Source organism: Halyomorpha halys, unplaced genomic scaffold (assembly GCF_000696795.3).
Source record: "Halyomorpha halys isolate HHAL.00 unplaced genomic scaffold, Hhal_1.1 Scaffold203.1, whole genome shotgun sequence".
NCBI lineage: Eukaryota > Metazoa > Arthropoda > Insecta > Hemiptera > Pentatomidae > Halyomorpha > Halyomorpha halys.
In genome coordinates, this window is record NW_027108332.1 from 1,224,861 (window position 1) to 1,248,821 (window position 23,961).

Genomic DNA, 23,961 nt, shown 5'->3' on the forward strand with positions numbered 1-23,961 from the left:
TTAAAAATGTATATTTGATTTAAAAATATGAAAGTTTTTCTTTTGATCTGAGTTGATTATATGAATTGAAATAATGATTTTTTTTTTTGCCTATTTACTCAATGTCTTTGTTGACTTGATAGAAAATATTCCGTGTAAGTACTTGATTATGGACTTTAAGAATACATTTTTTAATTATGTAGAGACGACTTTGAAGGCTGGTCTGGGCTCCAGACAAGAAGAACAATACTTCTCATCTATTTACTGCTTGCCGACGTTTCGACCCACAATGTAGGTCTTCATCAAGGCTTTTGAGTTAGGTGGAACAATACAAAAAATGTACAACAATAGTTAAGTTATAAAGTTTTGAGTTTTTTGTACATCTCCACCCATTACAACAGCCCTATTTATATGAACATATTGATATATTGCTATACCTAAGTAATTAAATTATTGAACAGATATCTAATGAATTCTCAGGAAATAAAATTCATCTTTTATTATCATTTTTTTTTTAAATTGATGAAATTGGTCTTTTTATAAAATATCATGAATACAGATTTTATGACTAGACAAAAGTCGACTCAATTTACATTTAATATACATGTTTTATTATTTTTCAATGCTTCGAGGACCTTATACTCCTCTTCACGGCTGAAATTCATGATATAATCGACAATAACTTTACAGTCCTCAGTAATGTTGCTAATTCCTATGAAGTTATTAATTTAAAAAAGTTAATTCACACAAGACTGAAAAGACAGGAAACTGAACGCAGATTCCGACTATTACAGCACTTACTAGACAAACGGTCTGAACTTCCAACTCATTACAAAAGACTGATCTACATGACAATAATAAGGCCCATCTGGACATACGGAGTTGAGCTTTGGGGCTCCACTAAACCTTCGAATTCCTCTCGTATCCAATCTTTACTATCCAAAATCCTTCGTAAAATCCTCAATGCTCCTTATTTTGTTACTAATAAAACCATCCATAAAGACCTAAATGTTCCTTATGTAACCGATCTAGCCCGAACCCGATATTATTCCTTCCATAATAAACTCCCTAACCACCCAAACCCACTAGTTTCTAACCTTGCTTCCTCTTCCATTCCTGGCAATCCTCCGAGGCGCCTGAAAAGAAGATGGCCTCGTGACCTTATATTGTAAACTGTTTTTAGAGTTCTACTACTGGGTAGTTTCTCTACATCCTGTATCATATCATTATGTGATTATGATCAAATTTACTTGTATTTTTTTTATACAGTTGTAAATATCAATAAATATATAAATAAAATAAAAAAAAAAAAAGTTTATAACTCTTTAGGAGTTAACCTTACTTTTAATAGAACATTATTTGCATATCAATTACATTAATTATTTAACGTTACTGTTAACTCCTAGATTACGCAATAACGTTACACCCCTCCTCATGCCTGTAATATACAATATTATTAATATTATGCACTATATAATTGATCTTTTTACGAGTAGTTTTGTTCAATAATAACCTCTACTCTACGTTACACTTCTCTTTATGGCTATAATTTACAATCGACAATAAATTTTTTACTCTCAATTAAAGCTTCATTCATTCATAAATTCCATCAAAGATTCATATCATTAAAGCTAGTCATTATTGCAAAAACACCTGAGACAAGATTAATTATTACAGAATTTTCTATTTGATAGAGTATTACACTCAATTGTCGTATTCCATTGATGGAAAATCTTAATATTATTTCTGAGCTACGATTCTAAATTAAAGACATAAAGATGAGGATTTCGTTGCAAAACGTTGGTACAGAAGTTTAGAACGCTCATCGACACTTCATTTTTAAAACAGGTTAACTTTAACATGTTTATATCTTGTGATTTTATGAAATCTTTCTGAATTATTTAATAATATTCTTTGTAAAATTCCGTACTTGATGTAGAAATATTTTTAAAATTAAGAAATTGAGAACAAGCTGGTCGATTTTAGAACAAAATACACCATTTGAAAGCTAGAAGTCTACTGGACTCGACTTTCGCTGGAGTAGAAACGATCAATCCCCACCCTAATATTGCTCTGGAACACATGAGCTATAATTTTACTATACCAATTTTAGTTACAGATCCGGCTACGTGTGTAAACATGTTAATTCATAATAAAAATATTAATTTCTGCCTATATACATATTAACCTTACTCCTCAAAGTATAGCTCATTAGCATTTAGCAATTGACGGCACCTCATTGTCATAAATTCTAAGTCTTTCCTCAATTCGAGGATTTTGTCACACCTCCCTAAGTGTGATCCTCTTCAGTCGAAGTAACCTGGGGTGGTGGTGTCGCAGTTAACCCAAGACAAATTGAATGAATTTTTATTGTTAAAAAAAAAATATTTAACTATTTCATTAATGAAGTCAACATAATGCTGGCCTATACTTAATATATATATTTTTTCTTTTTTCAGTACAATAAACCGAACTGCCCGAAAGTTGTTTTGGAAGTTAAAATAAATTACGGAATGAGGTGTAGATAGTTGGCCTTAGATTGATAAGCGGAGAAGATGCAGTCAGCAAAAAAAAAAATAAATAAATAAAAATTTTTGTTTTTGATTTAGGGGAATTCTGGAATTTATGTCTCAGCTTCTTTAGAGAATAAACGAAAGAAAAAACAGTGAATTTACACTAAGTTCATTTCTAGGGGTTATAAGTGGAGCAAAAAAGTTTATGGGCACTTTAAGAAAATTTGCTTGAATTTCCGAAGTTATAATAATTATATTATAAACACCTAGGAACAATAGCTAGTGAAATATAAGAATGATCAATCGTGGGAAAAAAACAACATAAAAATTAAAGTGCTGGAAGATTATTGATTGACCGTGTGTAAAGATGAAAGGAATATGGTCCGGGTGCGGTAAAAAAAAAAAAACTCAAATAGTATATTTCTACTATTTGAGTTTGTTTTTTTTTTACCGCACCCGGACCATATTCCTTTCATAAAAATTAAAGTTTGAAAAAAATATTCATTTTCTATGAAAAAGGCCTATGTTTATTACTTTCAGACCTAATAAATTTATATATATTTTTCCTTGAAATAAAAGTAGAGTAAAACATATCACAATATAAATTTTAATTTATAATGTGGTGAACATAGTGGACTGTAAATTAATTAGTGGTGAAGATGGTAGAGGGGGTGCGGTCAGAAAAAAAACACAAATAAACAAAAAACTATTTATTCGTGCAAACGTTTCGACCTTAGTTCCAGGTCTTAATCAGGGAGCTTTCGGCAGAGATCCTGGCTAAATTGGAACTTAAGTTTAACCAGAATCTCTGCGAAAGTTCGATTTGTTTACTAAGTACTTTTATAAATTAAAATATAACTAAATATAAAATAAAACTAAAGATATTAAACCCCTAATAAATATCTAATCGGATCAGACTGTAAACATTCCCTCTGTTGAGGTTTGTTTATGCAATTACGCTGGAATCACAAAAATGGTTGGGATAAACATGATAACCAGAAATGATCATGAATATGATGATTATGCATATTATATGAAAGCTTACATATGTATGCCCTCCCGTTGTGGAGGCAGCAACTATCGTGTGTGAAACTGCCGCACTCTGTTAACTCTGAGGGCAGGAAGTCGGGAACGGCAGCATAATGGAATGTCGTTGCTTTTGCATACCGAGTACCTCCAACGGATTGAATCCTTTATATTATATGTATAATTTATATAAACTTCCCTCCCACCCAGCACTCAGTGGTCACTATTCTATTCTCCAGTCACCGCTATCTAAATCAATAACGTACTGCACAAAACATTTTTTTTTTTAACCCTTAGATTTGGCATAAAGACTCCTCCTATTATTATATATATATTTAAAAATAACCTGGTTTTTATTTAGAAAACATATTAAAGAAACATTCTACCAGGTTTATCGAGAAACAAGACTTTTTAAAAATTCTTTTTAAATTCCTTTTAAAATACTTTTTAATTTCCACACACTAAGGATGTGATAAACAAGTAAAAGAATGTACATAATAATAATATTCTTTATTTATCCTGGGACTGATCCCTTTAGAATAATATTACAGGTGTTAGAATTATGCTTTAGAGCCTTAGAGTAAAATAAAAATTAAATTATAATAAAACACATTATTTATAATAAAATATAGTTTTATAAAATAAAACTATATATCATTAATTAACATCAATTGAAAAGAATCAAATACAAGTATTTACAAGTTTAAACAAAAATCAGAACTATCAAATACAGAAGATAAATAAATAAATCAACATAAAAGGTAATGAAAAAAAAATTGAAATAAAATAAATCCTCTAACAAATAATAAATCTTAAGGATATAATTCTAATAAAACATACCTATGTGTTTATTTTTACATAAATATGTAATAAAAACATAGACATTTTTATTTATAGAAACATGGTCCGAGTTGTGGTAGAAAAAGAAAAAGAAAATAGCAGAAAAAATATTTATCATTTTCATCAGACAAAATACAAACATTGTGAAACATAATAATACAGTTTCTTATTTATTTTCCTAGAAACCTATTAATATTTTCAAAACATTAACCAATTATAACGAGGACCATCTTCCAAGAATTAATTACTGTCAACTTATAATCTTCCAATAGAAATATTTAATTTTTAAAAAAATAATAAAAATGGGGAAATTCATATAAAAAATCTTGACAATTTTCAAAATATCGTACACAACTTTTTAATGATGGATTTAAAAAAGAAAAAAAATACATTTGATTGTAATCGTGTTGTTTAATATGACATTCTCATCAATAAATTTGCAAACGAGACACATCTAGTTTTCAAAAACAAATTATAGATTGTTTTGCGAAATCGAATTGTATCCAACGAAAGATCGTTCCACACTCACAGACGTAATTCGTGTTTGTGTTACTTAAATGCATAAAATTACTATCACTAAGCTGATAAAATTCCATATAAAATAAAATAAGATTATAAACTGGAATATGTACTTATTAAAAAAATAATATGAAACCAGCATAATATTTAAAAATCTGTAAATTGCATAATTGGTTCAAAATTTTTACAAACATTCGATTGCGAAACGTTCCTAGTAAGCATAAACACGAGTATAGAAGTTATAAAAAAATATATGTCAAAACATTAAAACTCCACCCCGACTTGAAATAATTGCTATTGAGTCATTAATGCTCAGATAATACGTTCTATGTTCATTGATGCTTTGAAATTATTTTATTTTCATTTTTTAGGAAACAGTAAAATAATTTATTTGATTAAATTTAACTAAACTCTGCTGTGGTATACATTTTCATTCCCAAAATATTTTAAATTGATAGAGTCCTAAACTAAATAAATAATGTATAATTTAGACCAATAGTCAAAAAACACCAATTCTTATATTTCTACATTTTCAATATGTTCTTTATTTTATTAAGTTTTATGTGTATTTCCTGTTATTAATACATATTAAAAGACAAACCAAGTTTTTTCTCCATTATTTTATGAAAATTTGAAAAGTTTATTTAAAAAGTAAAAAAAAAATGTTTTCATCAATTTCAGTCATTAAGTATTATACATAAAAACCTTTAGGTTTGTGAACTATTACAATTTGATTAAAATACGACATACTGAAAGTTAAAGACTTATTGTAATTTTTAAATGAATAAATAGAAAAAATAGTTCAGGGTCCGAATGACTCCATCTTTACCAGTTGTCTCTTTGCCCAAACCAGGTAAAGGTTAATTTTATTATTTTTTTTTTCTACAATTCTGTTATTTGATTTTTAAGTTACATTTAAAAAGTTATTTTTTGTTTTCTTCTTAAATTTATTGAATTTTCTCATAAAATTGAGGTATTATTATGTTTTTGAATGGCAATTTAGGGAGCATCTTTACTTGGAAACCGAAGTAATAAATATTGACTTATTTTCGAAACCCATAAATAATAAAATTACTGTAAAAATTATGATGATTTGTAAAAAAAAATAAAAATGAAAACAGCAAGTTGCTGCCTTATAACATAGTTTGCAAAAACACAGCATACTCATCACTTTTAGAAATCAATCATTAAAATGAAGAATAGGGCAAAATGAAAGTAAGAATATAAAAATAAAATCTTAAATTTATATTGAAATATTTTTCATTTCATATTTGTAAGCCTTAATCTCGTGAAAATAGTTATAAGAAATTAATATAAAAATACTAATTCTTAATATAAGCATAGCGCTGTGAAACAGAAACAAACTTTCTACTGAATGAAAAATTAAATATAAAATTTAAGTATGAATATTTTGACCATAATAAACCATCGAAATTATTAATATTTTTTGTCACATGTGTGCTTATACGAATATACCCAATGTAATTTAAAAAATCATGATTACCTCTAAATCGGTATCTTCTGCTTGGTGGACTTTATTAGGATGCGTCTACATCTTTAGCCAAACACAGGCAAATTAATTAAGTTCCCGTATGTACAAGCTTTTAGGAAATTTAGAGTGAATGGTAAAGACTTTCTGTAAAGCCAAGGGATTAAAAGACGTAAAATGTTACAGAGGTTAGATGAATAAAAAAAAACTGAAATTCATGAGCTTTAAGAAACTGAATGAAGAGACTTTTTTTTCTATTAGTTTAAACAAGTTTTACTTATTCACACTTAAAAAAATATCAGACTAAGGCTGTAAAATGGGGCGGGATTTGGTTCGGACATTTTTCACTTCTGCTTTTGCCCCAAATTTTATTGATTTCAAAACATTTTTACAACTAATAGTAATTCTGTCAATTAAATCTATTTCAAAATCAGGATGGTAAATTATATCGAAATTATACAAAAATTAATATGTGGTCCAACTTTTCTAATGGTGGGTAAACCAAAGGGAAGGTACTTGCTTAGTTTTCCACTACAATTCTATACTGTTCGATAACACCATTTTTATGAGAAAAAAAAATTATTTTTTTAAAATTTTTTAATGCTCTTCTCTTAAAAACACTCATGTTGGACCACATACAAAGCAAATGATTAACCACGGGTTTGTCATAATTTATTAGAAATGTTTGACTCGAGTTTGCTTATAAAACTTGTTGGGGGTGTAAACCATCCCTCAAAAACTAAATATGGCTTCTATAGTTCAGCAATGGGTTACCCATAGCACGATGCTTGGTAGCTCTACGAAACTCTCTTCCAATTGGTGTTAGCTTAGAATAAGAATCATTTAAAAGTCAATAGTCAATATTTCTGCTTGACATATCGCGTAAAGGGTATGACAGATTTATGATCCTAAAGATGCAAAAGCACAGTTGTGGGACGAATCTGAGTTTTTTCTAGCAATTTTTGAATAACTGTCAAACAATGGGAATTAAATTTTTGTTATTTTCGTAAACTCTTCCTGTTTTAGTAATTATTGGGGTATAAAGTTAAGCTTTTAAGCAGCCATATTACGACGGGTATATTTAATCTGAAAATATTTGATACAATTTTTAACTTTAAAATCAAGTTTCTGCCAAATTTGAAGTATCTAATTTTTTTAGTTAAAAAAAATTAAATTAAATATTTTATATTTTTTTTAGTAAAAAGCGCAGGCCTATGGTTAAAAATAGTGAAATGTCTTAGTTGAAAAAATAAACTAGTTTTGAACTAAATGGGTTCGATCACCTGCTTTATCTTGTCACCAACTCAAAGATGTATATTCGGCGTAACATTGTATCTACCAACAAAATAGAAAGTGACTCAGGACCAGTAGATGATCGGTATTCAACGTAAATTTACGAATAGGGATGGATTGTTAGTAGATGAAGGACACAATAGAGGCAGGGAGATATTAGTGATCCTTGACTCGCCTGGGACGGCTCTGCTTCCAGTGTTTTTTTCTTTCTTTTGCCCTGAGGAGTCAACCACCATTTGCCACCCGTGTCCGCCACTTCCTGTCAAGTTTTTTATGTGTGATTTTTTCTATGTGCCCTCTCTACCACTACGTATCATCGAATTTCACTCCATGACCGAGGAAAATCGAAAGGCTTCATCGTTGTTTTTTTTTCAGTTTTTTTTTTCTTTTGTAGTGTCTCGCATCCATTTCTCAAGATTGGTACAGTGAGAAAGGTCGTTGATCAATGAATATACTGGGGCATTTTCCACTCATCTCACTTACAGAACTCACTATTCATATATTTTACTCACTCGGGGTTGTTTGAGGATTCAATAGTTAAAATGTTTATTATTCTGATAATATAAATAATACTTACATTGTTTACATAAATAACTGTTGTTTAACAACAATTGGAGAGAACAATCTGACCATCCTTATTGGTCCTAAAGTTCAATCAACTAATATTTACCATTCCCTCAGTATTTCATAAAAATTGCATAAGCAACATGAAACAAATTAAGATTATAATTAAAACTAAAAATTTAAAAATATGTTTTGGAAGAAGATAATTGACCATATGAAGTAGATTGGAGAAAGATCGACCGGTCCTACTTTGCCGGGCTACTTCAGGGCTAAATGAAAACTAGATACAAACAATGTAAGATGTGACAAGAAAATTATAATACATTTACAAAGAGAGTTAAAAATTATACAAAAATATTTTTGAAAAAAAGAAGAATAAATTAAGTTAAGAGTATATAAATATAAATGAATAGGGAACTAAATAATAATAGGTTCTGTCATGTGTGATAGAATTGTAATTATAAAAATAGAGTAATAAATAATAAAACAGTACTTATTAGAAACAGTAACAAATATCGTAAAAAAAATAGGTGTAAATGATAAACTGATAGGTTAAGTGAATCTGACAAAGGTAAAGTATGGTAACAATTCAGAAGAAGATAAAAAGATTAATAATAAACACTGAAACGTTGGTTAACATTAAATAATTTGTTTACTATTTTCTACCGTTATTAACAATCACCCGCACTATCTACATACAATAAAAAAAATATATATATAAATAACTTATTTTCATTAGACTTTTGAATACTTCATCAGGGCAACCAATTATTTTCAAAACAATTCTTTTAAATTTGGGGCCTCTTTCTTAGGAATTGGGCAACTCATCTTCAGGAAATTCAATTTCATTTGATTTTTCTCAAACATTAATACAGGTAATGAAGTATAAAACCGCTCCAAAAATAAGAAATAAAGTGAAAAAAAAAGAAGGGAACCCTCACCATAGGAATTTTTATGGACTCAATTGATTCCTAAACAAAATATTTGTTTTTTCAATGTTTCATCAACATCGATTTTCTTATTTTATTTTCTAGTTTTGGAGCGGTTTTATACTTCATTACCTGTATTAGTCTTTGAGAAAGGTCAAGTAAAATTGAATTTCCTGAAGATGAGCTGGTGAGACGAAAAAGAGGTCCCAAACATAAAAGAACTGTTTTGAAAATAAGTTATTTTTAAATATATATTTTTATATAGTAGGAAGATATTAGGAGTTTATAAATTTGATTTTTTTAATAAAATATAGTTTTAGTAAAAGTAACATATGTTTCTAGAGTATTTTTTAACTCTGAATCTAATGGAAAACAAAACCAAGATGAAATAACCGCCCTAAAAAATTTGTTTTTATAAGTAAAAAGAATTTTATTTATTAATTATAAATTTTTTGGAGATTCTATTTACAATTAAGGTAGGTAAAATTTCCTGAAAAAAATCATACATTATATATTGTGGTCAAGTCATTTGGGATACCATTAGAGGTTGATATAAATGATAAAAAAGTCCATCCACCGAAGATTGAGGCTTGACGGAAGAAAAAGTAGTTTTGTTAAGCATTCAACATAAGCAGTATATTCATAAACTTTGGCTAGTTCATAAGTTTTTATCATTCATGTTGATCCTTTAACCTATTTATATAAAAACATATAACATAAAACATATATTTTAACCTAAAATATAAAAACATGCAACAGCCGTTGAACAGCAACTGTTCAACCTTTCGCTTTGGACAGCCCTGATGAAACACTGCAAAGTGGGACGAACCGTCGGACAATAGTTGTAAACTATTTGTTCTTTTTTTGACCGCAACCCTGACCATCTTCACATATATAACCTATTTAGTTTTATTCTTACGACTTCTTTTTTATACTGAAATTTTATATTATTATTATTTGTTTAGGTAATGCTGACGCAAGTATGGACTGATGAACTGTTTATGCACAGGTAAATATTAGTTTTTTCCTAAAACTATTATTTTATTCTAAATAAATTAAATGGTTCGTTTTAGTTAATTTTGCATGCATATGACAGTCTCCCTTCCCAACATGCATAGAGTATAGAATTATAAGTATAGAATTTCGATAGGTCCATCGTTCAACTTAATATTCCCCATTATTCGTTAGGTCCGAGTGCAATAAACTCTATTGGGTATAACTCATGATAAGGATACTCACTTGAGTCACTTTCGCTTTGTGAATAACCTCGCCCATGTTTTTTTCTTATTACTTACTAAGATATATTTTTTATTCCAAACCCCAATATTTATCACATCAAAACATGAGTTCTCTGAGGTTAAAACGTTAGTATTATTTTTTGCTTGAATCTAAAAACCTCGTTTTTATAAAATATAGAAAAATGATTTTCAGAAAAGAATTCACTTCATTCAATGTATCTTAAAACTTTTTAAATATTGTTTTTATGTTTTAGTGTTTAATCTTTGTTCATTATTTTTTAATTAGAGCATTATCTTATTTACAAGAATAAAAAGCTGGGGCGGTGTGAGTATCATATAATTTTTACTTACCACCCTACTTTGAATGGAAATTAATTTAGGGCTACTAAAAGTTATGTTAACGCGATACTTCCCCTTCGTAGATACTTGATATATAGACAATAGGAATTCAAAAACTGATATTGTCACAGCTACCGTGGAAACACGACCATATTTATTTATAAATTCAGTTTATTTATGATTTTTTTTTATCTTTCTCTCTGTGGCCTTTTACGAACTCATATGCTCTATATTAATTGTTTTAAAGTCTTAAGTAATTGAAAATAAAAAATTGCTATCACTTTTAGATACTATTAGATTTCCAACAATTCAACTTGAGTTTCGGATCTTGGACTAAACATTGTGTAAAGAGGTCACAGCTTTCGGAAAGTAATATGGTCATCACGATAGGATATTGCCTAACTTCCTCCCGAAAACTGCAAAGGTAGTTTTAGATGTTTCTTCTGTATGAACCAGCGAGTGTGTCTTGCTTGTCTGTATGTCCTGGAAGTCAGTTCTTTTGTCTAAAACAAAAATTGTCGTGTATTTTTGTCCTATATTGAAAATGATTTTTTTTTTTTTATACAAATGATGAGATGAAATGGTAATAAGTGGACAGTAATTTTAGACAGTAAGATCAAAAATTAAATTAATTAAACTATGTAAATCGACATTTGTATACATAAACAACTAAGAACATTGTTAAATTTAATTTTGCACAGTGGGTCCATTGTGTTACGCCCACGAAACATTACAACTAGATAATTTTTGAAAGCACAAATCACCAGAAAAAATTCTATCACTAAATAAATTATTTTTACTTACCTATAGTATTTACTTCGCAGTATCATATGTATATCTTACTTACTTATATTGTCTTCTTAAATACTATGGATTTTTCAAAGGAGTTGAGTTTGACTCATTTATTTAAATTATGATATTGTTATAGTGATTTTATATATCCTTTTTTTTCAAAGTCATGCATACATTCAGCATTTAGTTTACAGTTCCCAACCCTTTGAAAACATTTTTATTACATTTTTTTTTTGTATTTCATTATTTTTTTGGTTCAGAACACACTCAAAAAAACTTAAATTATCTAATAAGTAATTATTAAGTTGTTATAAAATGTATATGAAATAAATTATTTGTTTTCTATAAACACGGTTTGCATAGTTTATTTAATATATCTATTTAAATTTAATTTAAAAATTTATTATTGTTATCAATATTGCTTATCTGCCATTACTAAATGAAACATGGAACCTAAATATTTTTAAATCGACTTAACTGAAAATTTATTGACTAAATAAAATTCGTTTAGTGTTGTTGTCCCCTTAGAACTAATGGATTGTGGAATGTTTCACAATTAAGACAATTTTTTTATTTTGGGGGGAAAACCGTCAATGTTTGAAGAACTGTATGTATCTTAGCAAGTAACAATAGCGTAGAGTACATATTGGTCTCAAATTTTATCCTATTTAAATCGAAGAACAAAATCTGAAAAGTCACTAATTTCGATTAAAATGTGATGCATTGTTCTAGTTTCTAGGAAACGACACTTTAGCTGATAAAACGATTTATTTATTTTACTAGTTCCCGGGAAGGAATCAAAATTTGATGTATTGAACACAGAAAAAAATATTTTTTTTTTCAACCTGTGTTATACTAAGAAAATTATTACACTGTAAGCAAAACAATATTATATTTCAAACGCTTTTAACTCACCATGACATTCATTTACATTCAGTTTAAGAATGACGTACAGTCGTAAACATTTCTTCAAGCGAAACACATTAAAATTGCTTATTAATTTTAGTTTCAACTGCCTGAGAATCAAGCTTTCTGTTTTAAGAGGTCTTACGGTCCCGCCTTGAGGATTAAATATGGAGATATATTCCGGAGCAGGGCTTAGATGTGGTTGGCCTGCTACAACAATAAACTGAATTGTATGGCATAATTATAGCGATTGTTATGGTCGGTGCACTTATAATAAAATTTCGTTCCATTCTTGCTTCCTGTCTATTAGCATAATGAGCCGATGCACCTGCCGCCACCATCCGGTCTTCCGATGGAATACATTACCCTCCAGAAAGATAACTAACTGTCGACAGTTAATTTTAAAAATGCCTTTACTCGCTCCCATAGTGTGTTAAGATGTTTCTACACATTTGCCAAACTATGGCCAATTCCCGCATGCGGGATTGTTTTGGATTCGAAATTCGTTGCCGAAACGTCGAGTGTCCTTTTTTTAGCACAAATCGAAGGGCGTTTGGGCAAGCACTTGTGCCTCCACACGTTTTTTCTCAGTTATTATTACATTAGAACTACCAGTTTTTTGTGCTTGCCGTGTTTTAACTAATTAAAGAATTTTCCTATCTTCAATATGTAATTCGATCTATCGAGTCCGTACATGGAATTCTATTCCCTCCTTTATTTGTTGTTCTAATACACTTCCAATCTTCAAATCCCGTATCTTAGACTACCTTCTGTCCACCCAATTCCGGAAAAATAACAATTGAAAATTTCAAAAAAGCTTTATATATTTTCTGTAATTTATGTCTTAGATATTCGTTTATAATTGTAAATATGTACACTAGCAGAAATTATATCTTTTCATTTATTATTTTTTAGTTTAATTGTATTTATGTTTTATGATATCACAAGTGGTTTTATTTTATTTGTTTTTTTATTATCTTATATATTCTGTTAATTATTGTTGTTTATTTATATATTTTTAAATTCATTGTATTATTGTATTTTATGACATCTTGTTATTTCATCTCTATTTTGCAATTTACTCCAAGGCCCTAAAGCCTACTTTTGACACCTGTAAATTATTCTAAAGGGATCAATCCCAGAATAAATAAAGATTATTATTATTATTACATGGTTTCAAATCTTTACAATCAACTTAGGGGTATATTTTTGATTGCACATACAATTTTTGAGTAATTAGACTAACAATTACCATTGAAATATCGAAATATGCACTATTAGGTATTACTTTACTCCAAAACCTTAATATATAGTAGCTCATTTCTTCAATTGTCGTCAGAATGTCAGCTGATTCTCAAGACTTTACAGCCTAAAGTGAGTTATCACTCGATTCCGCAATGAGCTGACTTTAAATAGAGTTTTGGGGTAAAGTTTCATCTGGTGGCGCAAAAACTTTTACGGTACTTGAAGAATATTCTTGAACGAAAGTTGAATTTATTTGTTACATCTCTATGATGTTTCATCATCTACCACTCGTTTTGCAAATATCTACGTTTCCTCTCATTTTGGATTTGTGTTGATTTTTTCCTTTTCAAAGTTAATCAAAATCGGTTATGACAAAGCGTGCTTTCACCTAGTAACTAAAACCTAGAGTTAGTATTTCTAGATAGGACTTACTTCTTGGGCCGTTTGTAGCTGAAGGAGTTGAGCGACCGCCTCACGATTGCAGCGGCGTCGCTTCGAATCCAGCCACAGGGGTCAACTTTTATTTCTGTGATGATTCCAAAAAATGAAAACTAGACCCCCCACCCCACCATGGTTAGAATAGGTTGGTTACCTCTACCCCATCCCGTGACGAGGAAGAGGGTGATAAAAAAAAACTATATTACAAAAAATAGGTATTACTTATTTCAGCTGGTAAATTGTATATCATCCCTTCAGATATACCCTTTGGACAAAAATAGACGCATTGCAAGATAAGCCATCTAGGTTTAAAAAATGTTTCAATATCTTATACTCTCAAATCGATTATTATTGTACTCGAAAGCTTATAAGAACTGCCCACATGTATTGAAATCATTTCCGGTCAATTTCCCAACTATGGAAGTCGCAGTTTCTTGTACAGTTCTGCTTTCCTTGATGAAAATAATCCGTCACGGATTTGAAGACCTTTATCCAGAAAACAAACGATATTCCCAGCTAGCTAATGATCCATGAAGGTCCTTTTCGTTCGTCGTAGTCGCCATTCGTCTGAGATAGTAGTCACTTTGTTTCTTCAATATTGCACATCCAAATACTGCAATCAGGGCCTTATCTCCCTTAAAAAACAACTGGTGCGGTACGCGCATTATACATCTTTAACTTATCGTCATGCTTTGAGTTGAAACCAATCTTTACATATATAGTTTAGTGAATGTAAAAATGCACTATTGTCGTGACAGCCATAAAAACACCAAACATTTATTTATAAATTCAGTTAATTTATGCGTTTTTCTTCACTCATAAGCATTAGTGTCTAAGAGTAAAAAAACAATAATTAACAAAAAATTTATAAGAAAAAAATAAAAGAAAAAGAAAACAGATAAAGGGAACAGGTGATTTAAACGCTTTAGAAACCTTTTGGAGCGTATTATGAAATATAAAAGTTTATAATAATAATACAAATTTTACCAGTTTTACTATATTAATATAATCCAAATTTTGGTAACGTTTTGGTATATAGATCCAAAACGTTACCAAAATTTGGATTATTTTCAAAGATATTCCTCTTAACCCTAATCACTTATAATTTCTTTATCATATATTCAACTCCTGAAAGTATTCGTTACAATTTATTTAAATTTATTGTTCTCATAAAGTTTTTTTTTTTAATCACCCTTCAAGACTTTTTTCACTGAGGGCTTTTATATCTACAGAGTATAAATAAATATTATGAACAAGATTTATTATTTTAAAAAACATGTATTACTGTTAAAATAATATAAACTAAGAGATTTTTCATTCATATTTGGGTAAAATTTATTATATTTTTAAAATAAATTTGAAACAAGTTTTAAATAGTTCTATTTTTTTTTTTTTTTTTTTTTTGGCATATTTAATGTTTGAATTTCATTTGTCTATTTTTTAATCTATGAAATTATTATTTTCTGTTATTTTAATGGTTTTTAAAAGTATTCTTCTAAAATCTTTTTTTTTTGTTTTGACTCAGAGGACCTTAAAACCTGTATTTTCCTCAAGAATTGGGATTGGAAATTAATCGCGATATAATTTCCCGTTTTATATATCTAATGTCTAAGTAATTGAAAGTAATAAACAATGAAAAAGCTTAACTTACCAAAACGCTAATTCCTCAGTTCAAATTTTAATTAATTTTTATTCCTCGATACATTCCCAGACAATTATAATTTGTTCATGCTTAAACCTGATTCAGAAGTCAAACAAAATTAGGCAAATAACGTTCCATTTAATTTATCTGTCATCGAAACAGTTGTTGACATTGTAACACTCTATGAGACAGCGATTTACATATATAAATATTGATGTGGTCGCCTGTGCAGTATATCATACCACAATTGAGGCCGACAAAGGAGCTATATTTTATAACTTGATTATGTCAGAGGAATGGAAGACACCTGTGCCGTGTGACCTAGAGGCGTTGGAAAGTGGGCGGATGAGTCGTAACATTGGGGAAATTATACGCCCCAATCGTCAAAATATATTAGCGCTTTTATATTTTCCTTATTTCCTAATCGTTATTTTTATTATCACTTACCAATATATTTCAGTTATATTTTATTGCTTCCTGCTTCTGACTTCAGTTATACATAAAATCAATATCATAAACTTTTTTGGGGTAGTAGAAATGCCTTAGGTTTCTTTTGTTTCTGTAAGTTCTTATTTAACAATAATAATTCCAGTAACCACAATCAAGGGTAATAAATATTACCATTAAGAGTATTCATTTATACTATATAATATGAACAAATGAAGAATAAAGTAAAGAAAAAAAATTGAAGGTGAAAATTATGAACAAATAATCGTTAATTTTTATGTTGCTATAAAATTAATATTTAACAGTTTCTTAGGTTGGTAGTAACGGATATAAATTTTGTACATGAAAAAACATGACAGTTTAACGAAAATAAATAAGTCATAATCCAGTCGGGAAAGTTCGGGTTGTCTCGGCTCCCATATTAATCATATGCCTCTTTTTCCCTTTTATCTCCTTTATTTAAAATTAAAATTCATTAATATTTTTTATTTATACATTGTTTATTATTGCAAACAACGAGAACTACTTATTTTTTTAATAATCAAAATTAAAAAAAAATCATCATTTAAGCCCTGCCTGATTATTTTAATGAGAATAAAACCTATTTGATATTAAAGACTATTTTATTCTTCACTGCCATGGCGAGTTTAATCAAAACCGTCAGTCGTTTTCAATGATATCGAAAAATACTAAAAATCGATTTTCGACTGACCGATAATTACACTTATTTTTTTGTAATTTTCTTGGAATATGGAAATAGTTATAAAACAAGGTGCTTGGAATATGTCCCAGCCAGCGAATATGTCTATAGCGGTTTAAGTCAGCTAATTGAGATTTCTTTCATCTTCAGTTCTGAAGGTCGTTCTCCGATATAAATTTAAAATATATTTATTTATTATTAATTCGAAGAATGTTTATTCGCTTTTTTTTCGAAGAAAGTTTATTTAATGTCGATGTTTATTAGCATTCAAATTGAAGTTAGTCAAATTCATTACAAATTAGTATCTTTAATCTTTGAAGGAGTGGCAGTTACCATGATTATGATTATTAATGATATTTATTACTCATTATTTGATAAAAAAGTTTATTTATTTTTAAAATTGTCTCAGAAACTTTCTTACTTAACGATGTATATTAGCACTCAAATTTCAGTTAGCAAAATGCAACATAAAGTAGTTTTAATGATTATATATGTAGGAATAGCTGTTTTCATAATATTTTATTAAAACAAATACTAAAAAAAAGTTGATTTCTAGCTAACTACTTGATATTTCACATAATGTTTATTTCTTATTATTTGATAAAATATTGTAAATTTACTATAGAGTAGTGAAGAATGACTATCTTCGTAGAAGTCGTTGTTTCCACGATGTTTGCCAAAATGTTGATATCTAATAATTTGGACATAAATTTTAGTTTATGAAACAGTATATCTCGAGAACTATTGAACTATAAGTTCTGTACAAAGTATCAAATTTTAGAAAATTTCCTCAACTTTAAAAATGGTGCTAATAATAATTTTCGTCCGGTTGGTAGTTTTAAGTATACCGAGCAATAAATGAAAAATGAGCGAAGTTTATGAAATTATATTGGGCGCCATTTTTTTTTTTTTTTTTTTTTTTTTGAAGGCTTTAAAGTGGAAGAAGCATATATTTTAGTTTATCATAGAGGATATGATAGATTCAAATAAACGAAGCGTGGCAGGTAAAATTTGTCAAATTTTTGGCGTGGGCTCCCGGTTCATTGTAGTGACAGCTGAAATAGTGGCTGTATCAAAGATTTCTTCCACATAAAATGGCCAAAAGATTTCTTCAAAGGTAAATCCCATAGCTGTGCCGGTGAAGGAGCACCGACGCTCCAGTTAGTGAGGTCACTAACCGCTCACTGTCTCAGTTTCCTGTCTTCCTTTCCGGTCGTTGCCTGAAATGTTAGTTTCCACTTTAAATAACTCCACAAAATCTACCTGTATATTGTATAATTTCTGTAATTTTTACAATAGATGTATGATATTATTTACATTGAAACTTCACTTAACGGACACCTCTATACAACGGAAAACCCTCTTAACGGAAATTTTAATAAGATCCCAACAAAAAAAATACAAATGAGCTCTTCTATTACAGAACCCCTCTAATTTGGACGTGAACACCAATTTTGTTCTTTGTCGAAACTTTTTGTCCCTTTATAAAGGGTAAAGTTATAAATATGTATCAAAAAACTTGCGATTCCAAAATAAAATTTGTGGGCTATTTATTTTGACATTTACGTTACGACATTAATATTATTTTACGTTTACTAGATATGTAAATAATATATAGTTAATTAATTAAAATTAATTATAACGTCAAATTACTGCGAAAACAATAAAAATTAATAAAAATAAAAAAAAAAAGGAAACTACCTGTTTTTAATGTGTAACTAATTATATCGTTCATTCTAAGAATTTTCCTATGTAGCTTAGGAGTACGAAGAACTACAAAAAAAATCTTTTTTTTTCTAAAAAGTCAGAAAAATTATGCATACATTTTCCACACTAATGTTTGAGACTAAATATCACTAGAATGATTTTTCTACTATATGTAGTTAAATAAAATTCTATAAGGCGAATATGCGAAATATATTTATAAAATAATTTAAAAAATTAATTTTTATATTTATCTTTTTCTCAGTAACCATAAGTGTATGAAAGGTTTTGAGTTAAGTAAACATTGAAAAATTCGTTTTTCAATCATTTAATGCAATTGTGGACCAAGAATGTGACGCCAAAACTTTGAATAAAATTAGTATTTTATATAAAGCGCTTCTTTTTTTTGTGTTTTTGTCTAAAATATAACTTCTACATACTTATCTATATTATAGAATATAAACTATATAAAATAATAAATAAGAACAATTGGTACATTTCATATTTTAGTCTGAGCTCTTCAAATGTTTCATTAATCTGATCTCATATAAGTCTTTTAAGTTTTTGTATTTCTCTCTAATCGATTTTTTCTATGCTTATAGTTAACAGAATGTTTAATTTTTCCAGAGGAGTTTCGATGAGTAGATTTTCTAGTGGTCATCCAAAGTTCTGCTTTCTTAGTGAGTATAATTTATATTTAACACATAATTAAAAAATAGGCATAATTTGAATTACCATAAACATTAAAGCTTTATAATATAAAAAATAATAATAATAAATGTAACCATTGGCCACTAACCTCCGTCAGAGGTCTGAGGCTGGCCAAGGCCTTGAAGGGTGAGTTGACAAAATTGGTCACTCTTCAGGAATATACATTATATTATATCAACTATAAAATCATGTTAACAATTAATTTGAAAGTTTTATTTTGTTTTTTTAATTATAGTTTTATCAATTATTTTATATTGGAAAAAAATTAATTTGATGGTAATTTATTGGAATCAAATTTTATTAGTTTTATGGAAAAATAGAGAAGAAGAGAAGAATTACATCAGGTAAATTAAAAAGATATATTAAGATCTACTTGAAATAATATTTAAACGAAAGATCAGTTGTTACCAAGGTAGGAATTAAGTTGTGGATTCAGAAGAAAGGTTTTTTGCAGATTTTATCAAAGGAAGGAATATTGACAAAGAAAGGAGACATAAAATACACTGAGTTGTTTTATTTAGTGCTTGCTCTTATTTAAAAGTGGTGGACAGTCAGAATTATAGTGCGAAACTTAGATCTCCCATATCTGAAATTACGTAATTTACTGTTTCAATCAAAATAGTTTTAAATACATTTTTCGAATGTTTTTATCCGATAATATGGGCAAGATACGGTGAGCATCGTATGCAATTCGTAATATTGCTGTGTGATATTAAAGAAATTGAAGTAAGCAATATTTTTTCTAAAAATAATTGTTCTCATCTTGTAACTGTTAATTCCAGGAATAGATTGGTGGCAATCAAAGTTTTTTTTTTTTAATTAATTGGTAAATATTTTTACAAGCATAAACATATAAATTACTATTTCTATGTTTATCAGCTAGGAATAATATTTATCAATTAATTACTGTTATCCTTATTATGAAAAAACTTCTGATTTATAATGTATCAATTTATTCGAACATATACTTATCCGAGTCCCCTTCTTTTTTTTATAAATAATATTACTATAAATAAAAATTTATTACTATATTATAATAACAATAGTAAATTTTTTTACATAAAACACCACATTTTTTTTTTCAAAATTACTTATTTATGAGTGTACAAGTTAATGATTATTACTAACTTAAATTTTTCATAATAATTATAGAAATTTTTTTTTATATCTTTTTCCTTCCATAGTAACTCTACGGAAGAGTTATGCGTTTATCTAACTCACTGATTCTAAATATAAAAGAACAATATATATTCAAAACACAAAGTAGAAAATTTAAAAGAAAAAAAAAATAAGAGAAGTAAAAAAACAAAAACAAATAGGAATCAATTAAAATTAAAATTTAATAAATCGAATAGAAAAAAGATAGTATCTAAACCATCACTAACTAAAGACGGTGGGATTCCAGGATTCTGTGCTTTATTTTCTTTTAAGTTCTTTTTTGATTTTATAATATTCTTGTTTTCTTCGTATAATTGAATGTGTGGTAATATGTGGTAAATTTTTGCAGCTCCTTTTTTGTATTAAGAAAATATAATTTTTTAGGAGCTAGCCAATTTCATCCTGTATCACAATACTTATTTAGAACGCCCCTTTTACCTTCTTTTCTTCGAAACTTTAAGAATCAAGTCAAATTTATGTGTTATCAAAAAAATGTAATTTATAAATTTATATATTTCCGATCACGGATTGATCAGTATGCTGTGTAATGTAGCAACCCGATGTATTTGAGCAGCATGATTGAATAAATTTCTTTCTCTGTAGTAAGTCCCAATAGACAAAACTTTCGTTTGTTTTTAAACTAAAAATATTTAAAGTAAGGTTACACTGTCAGAGCACGATAAAAGTGAATGATATTATTTTATTATAGATTTAATTTATTTTTTTTACTCGTGTATATTTGTTCAAAAACACTTTTTGTCATTTATACTCTTTTAGTAAAATCTTATTGGTCCGTGGGGGGGGGAGGGGGGGGATTCGACTTCCTTGTTCCTTCATGATGGCGTTTTAGACGGATCAAAACTGTTCTAAAAATGTTTCTATCTAGAATAACTGTTATATTTTCTATGTAGAATATTTTTTACAATCAACCCCCAGTGTTTACCTACCAACACTAACACATCTTCAATTCAGAATTGGTGTACAATGCTGAAATTCAAAATTCAGTAAATTTTTAATTGCATATGAATATATTTATTCGTTTCTTATATCTGTCTTGAAGAGGCCCGTAATATTAATATTGAGTCGGTGAGAGCCGACCTGGAGTAGAGCGACAAGTTCATTAAACTTAGCACTTCCCCTCAACCGTGTCCATTCTCTTTTCTTTTCCTCTGGATTCATGCTAGTACCCAACAGTATCATGAGCCACTTATATACAGATATTACGGAAAAATATAGCTTCCTAACAAAAGTTTAACAATTATCCTTTTTAAAATATATATATATATATATTCAAACCATAGTGGCAAACTTTATTTGAATGTTTGAACCGAAACCATAAAAAGTTCCGGTTGATTTGTATATTTGAGAATATCTTCTTCTTGTTGTATATATAATTGAGTATAAACTAAAATAAACAAATTAAATTCAAAATTTTAATTTGATAGTCACTCATTTTATAAATACACCTGAACTAAAATACAAACTTTAAACAACTCTAACTGCTCAAAACAAAGTTTTTTTGTTTAGTTATTGAAATTCAAACAGAAAAGAAGACCAAAAAGATTAACTTCAATTATAAAAAATAGCAAATATCACTGACTGCAAATTAATAAAAATAAATGGTATTTAACAAGAGAAATGTTTGGGTTTGATATATTTTTTTTTTTTTAATTCACATACTACATTCTGATTAAGGTGCGTTGGAAAAAAGTGTTGTTTATATTTAAGTAATTGTATCGCTATTTTATAAAGTAATATTATAATACTAAAAGATGATGAAAGAAACTTAAACCATATTAAGCCCACATTTTTAAAAAAAAATTAATAATTAAAACATTCCCAAAAATTTTATTTTATACGTTTATTCCTTTTGTTGGCCACTATATACAAACAATAATAATTTATTTAAAATTCAGTTTTTCCAAGATGTTTTTTTCACTGAAACCATTTTTCATAGTTTTTATGTATTTATTGTAAAATAAAACTATAAAAAGAAAAACTGCATGTAAAATATCACTTTTCTCCCAACCATATTTCTCCCTCAACTATCTTAACTTAGTTTAGAACATATATAATCTTTTCACCGTTTTAAAACAAGTTACGTCTCAAAACACTGTTTATTATTTCTTCAAATAATAATATTCATCCTCAAGAACATTCTAACCACACAATATAAGAGTGGTAATTGTGTTAAGTTAATCTGTAATTTTAAACTTTTTAAATTTAATAAAAAAAGTGACCAAATAGGGTGATATGACTGAAATTAATGACTTGAGTAGGATAGCCTGCAAAAAGTTTTTAAGTTATTGGAAGTGATGAGTGTATTCATATTTAAGAGTATCCTTGAAGATCACCAGTAATTAGTAGTAGAATAATAAAGAGTTTTGTGACTTAACTTTGATACAAATTATTTTATTAAAAAAAATAGTTTATAAATTTTGATAATAAGTGCTATATTTATATTTTATGAGCTTAACGTGAATCAAGTTTTTCCCTTGATTTTTTTTTTTTTTTATTTCCCGAAAAAAAACTTTCTTTAATTTCTAGGTATATTTTAATTACGTACAAATAATCGTTTGTAACCAAGCAAAAATAATTAACACCTAAAAAAAATGTATTCAATTAAATTAATTCCTGCTTGTAAAGACCCCTGCAATGGAAGCTTACTATACAAATACCATTAGATTAATTAAAACTTATCTAATTGTCTACATTGATTGAATTTCTAATGCTCCAGTGATCGCATCGGTGACACATCCAGACAACGTACCTGCGAGCTTATTGATTAGGTGAAGTCACTTCCCTCCCTCGTGGGAGCCGACGTCGCTTCCGAATTACACTGTCAGACGAGAAACAAAAACGATATATCGATCTGGCTGAAGTAAGAACGCGATGGTTGGCAAGTTTGATTAGTCATAACTCGCTCTTCAAATATTTCAAGAGGAGGTTCTTAGTATCTTCCAATAATAATTAATGACTGTATTCCCATGAGTTTTAAGACGCAATAAATATAACGTGTTCATGAATATCTGGCCAAGAGCGAATGGTCATGCTTCTTCTCGACTGATAATTCCCCATCATTAATATAATGTATTTATTAATTAATTTTATATGTATTCTTTGAGGAGCGGGTATCTAACTGATTTCAAGGACCCGGGTTCGAATCCGGCTGTGGCTAGTAATTATTTTCTGTTTCATTGTAGCCACAAGTCAACCCTGTGGGTTCTCAGGGGCCCTCCTGGTTTCAACCAGCCTCATAAAGTGGGTATCAATAATTGGGTAAAAATTTGGCGATCGAGACAAAATCACCTCAATCACAATCGTTATAGTACTGCACCCTATATGAGTTGCAGTTATACAGATTTATTTTATTTAATTTATGTATACACTCTTCCAAAATAGAGATTTGTGGATGAATCTAAAATGGAATTAAAAAGTCGACTCCACTAAAATAATACTCTTAAGAGAATCACACGAAATAATAACGAT

The 23,961-nt window shown here is 28.5% G+C and overlaps 1 long non-coding RNA gene across 1 annotated transcript in view; it reads left to right on the forward strand.

Annotated features, from left to right (window-relative positions):
- LOC136795595 (uncharacterized) overlaps positions 1-19,277 on the forward strand; it is a 131,686-nt gene extending 112,409 nt beyond the window's left edge. Inside the window, exons 5-6 of the long non-coding RNA XR_010843213.1 lie at positions 10,118-10,161; positions 19,231-19,277. This is a non-coding gene — a long non-coding RNA (uncharacterized lncRNA). The remainder of the gene's footprint in view (positions 1-10,117; positions 10,162-19,230) is intronic.
- Positions 19,278-23,961: the final 4,684 nt, after the last annotated feature.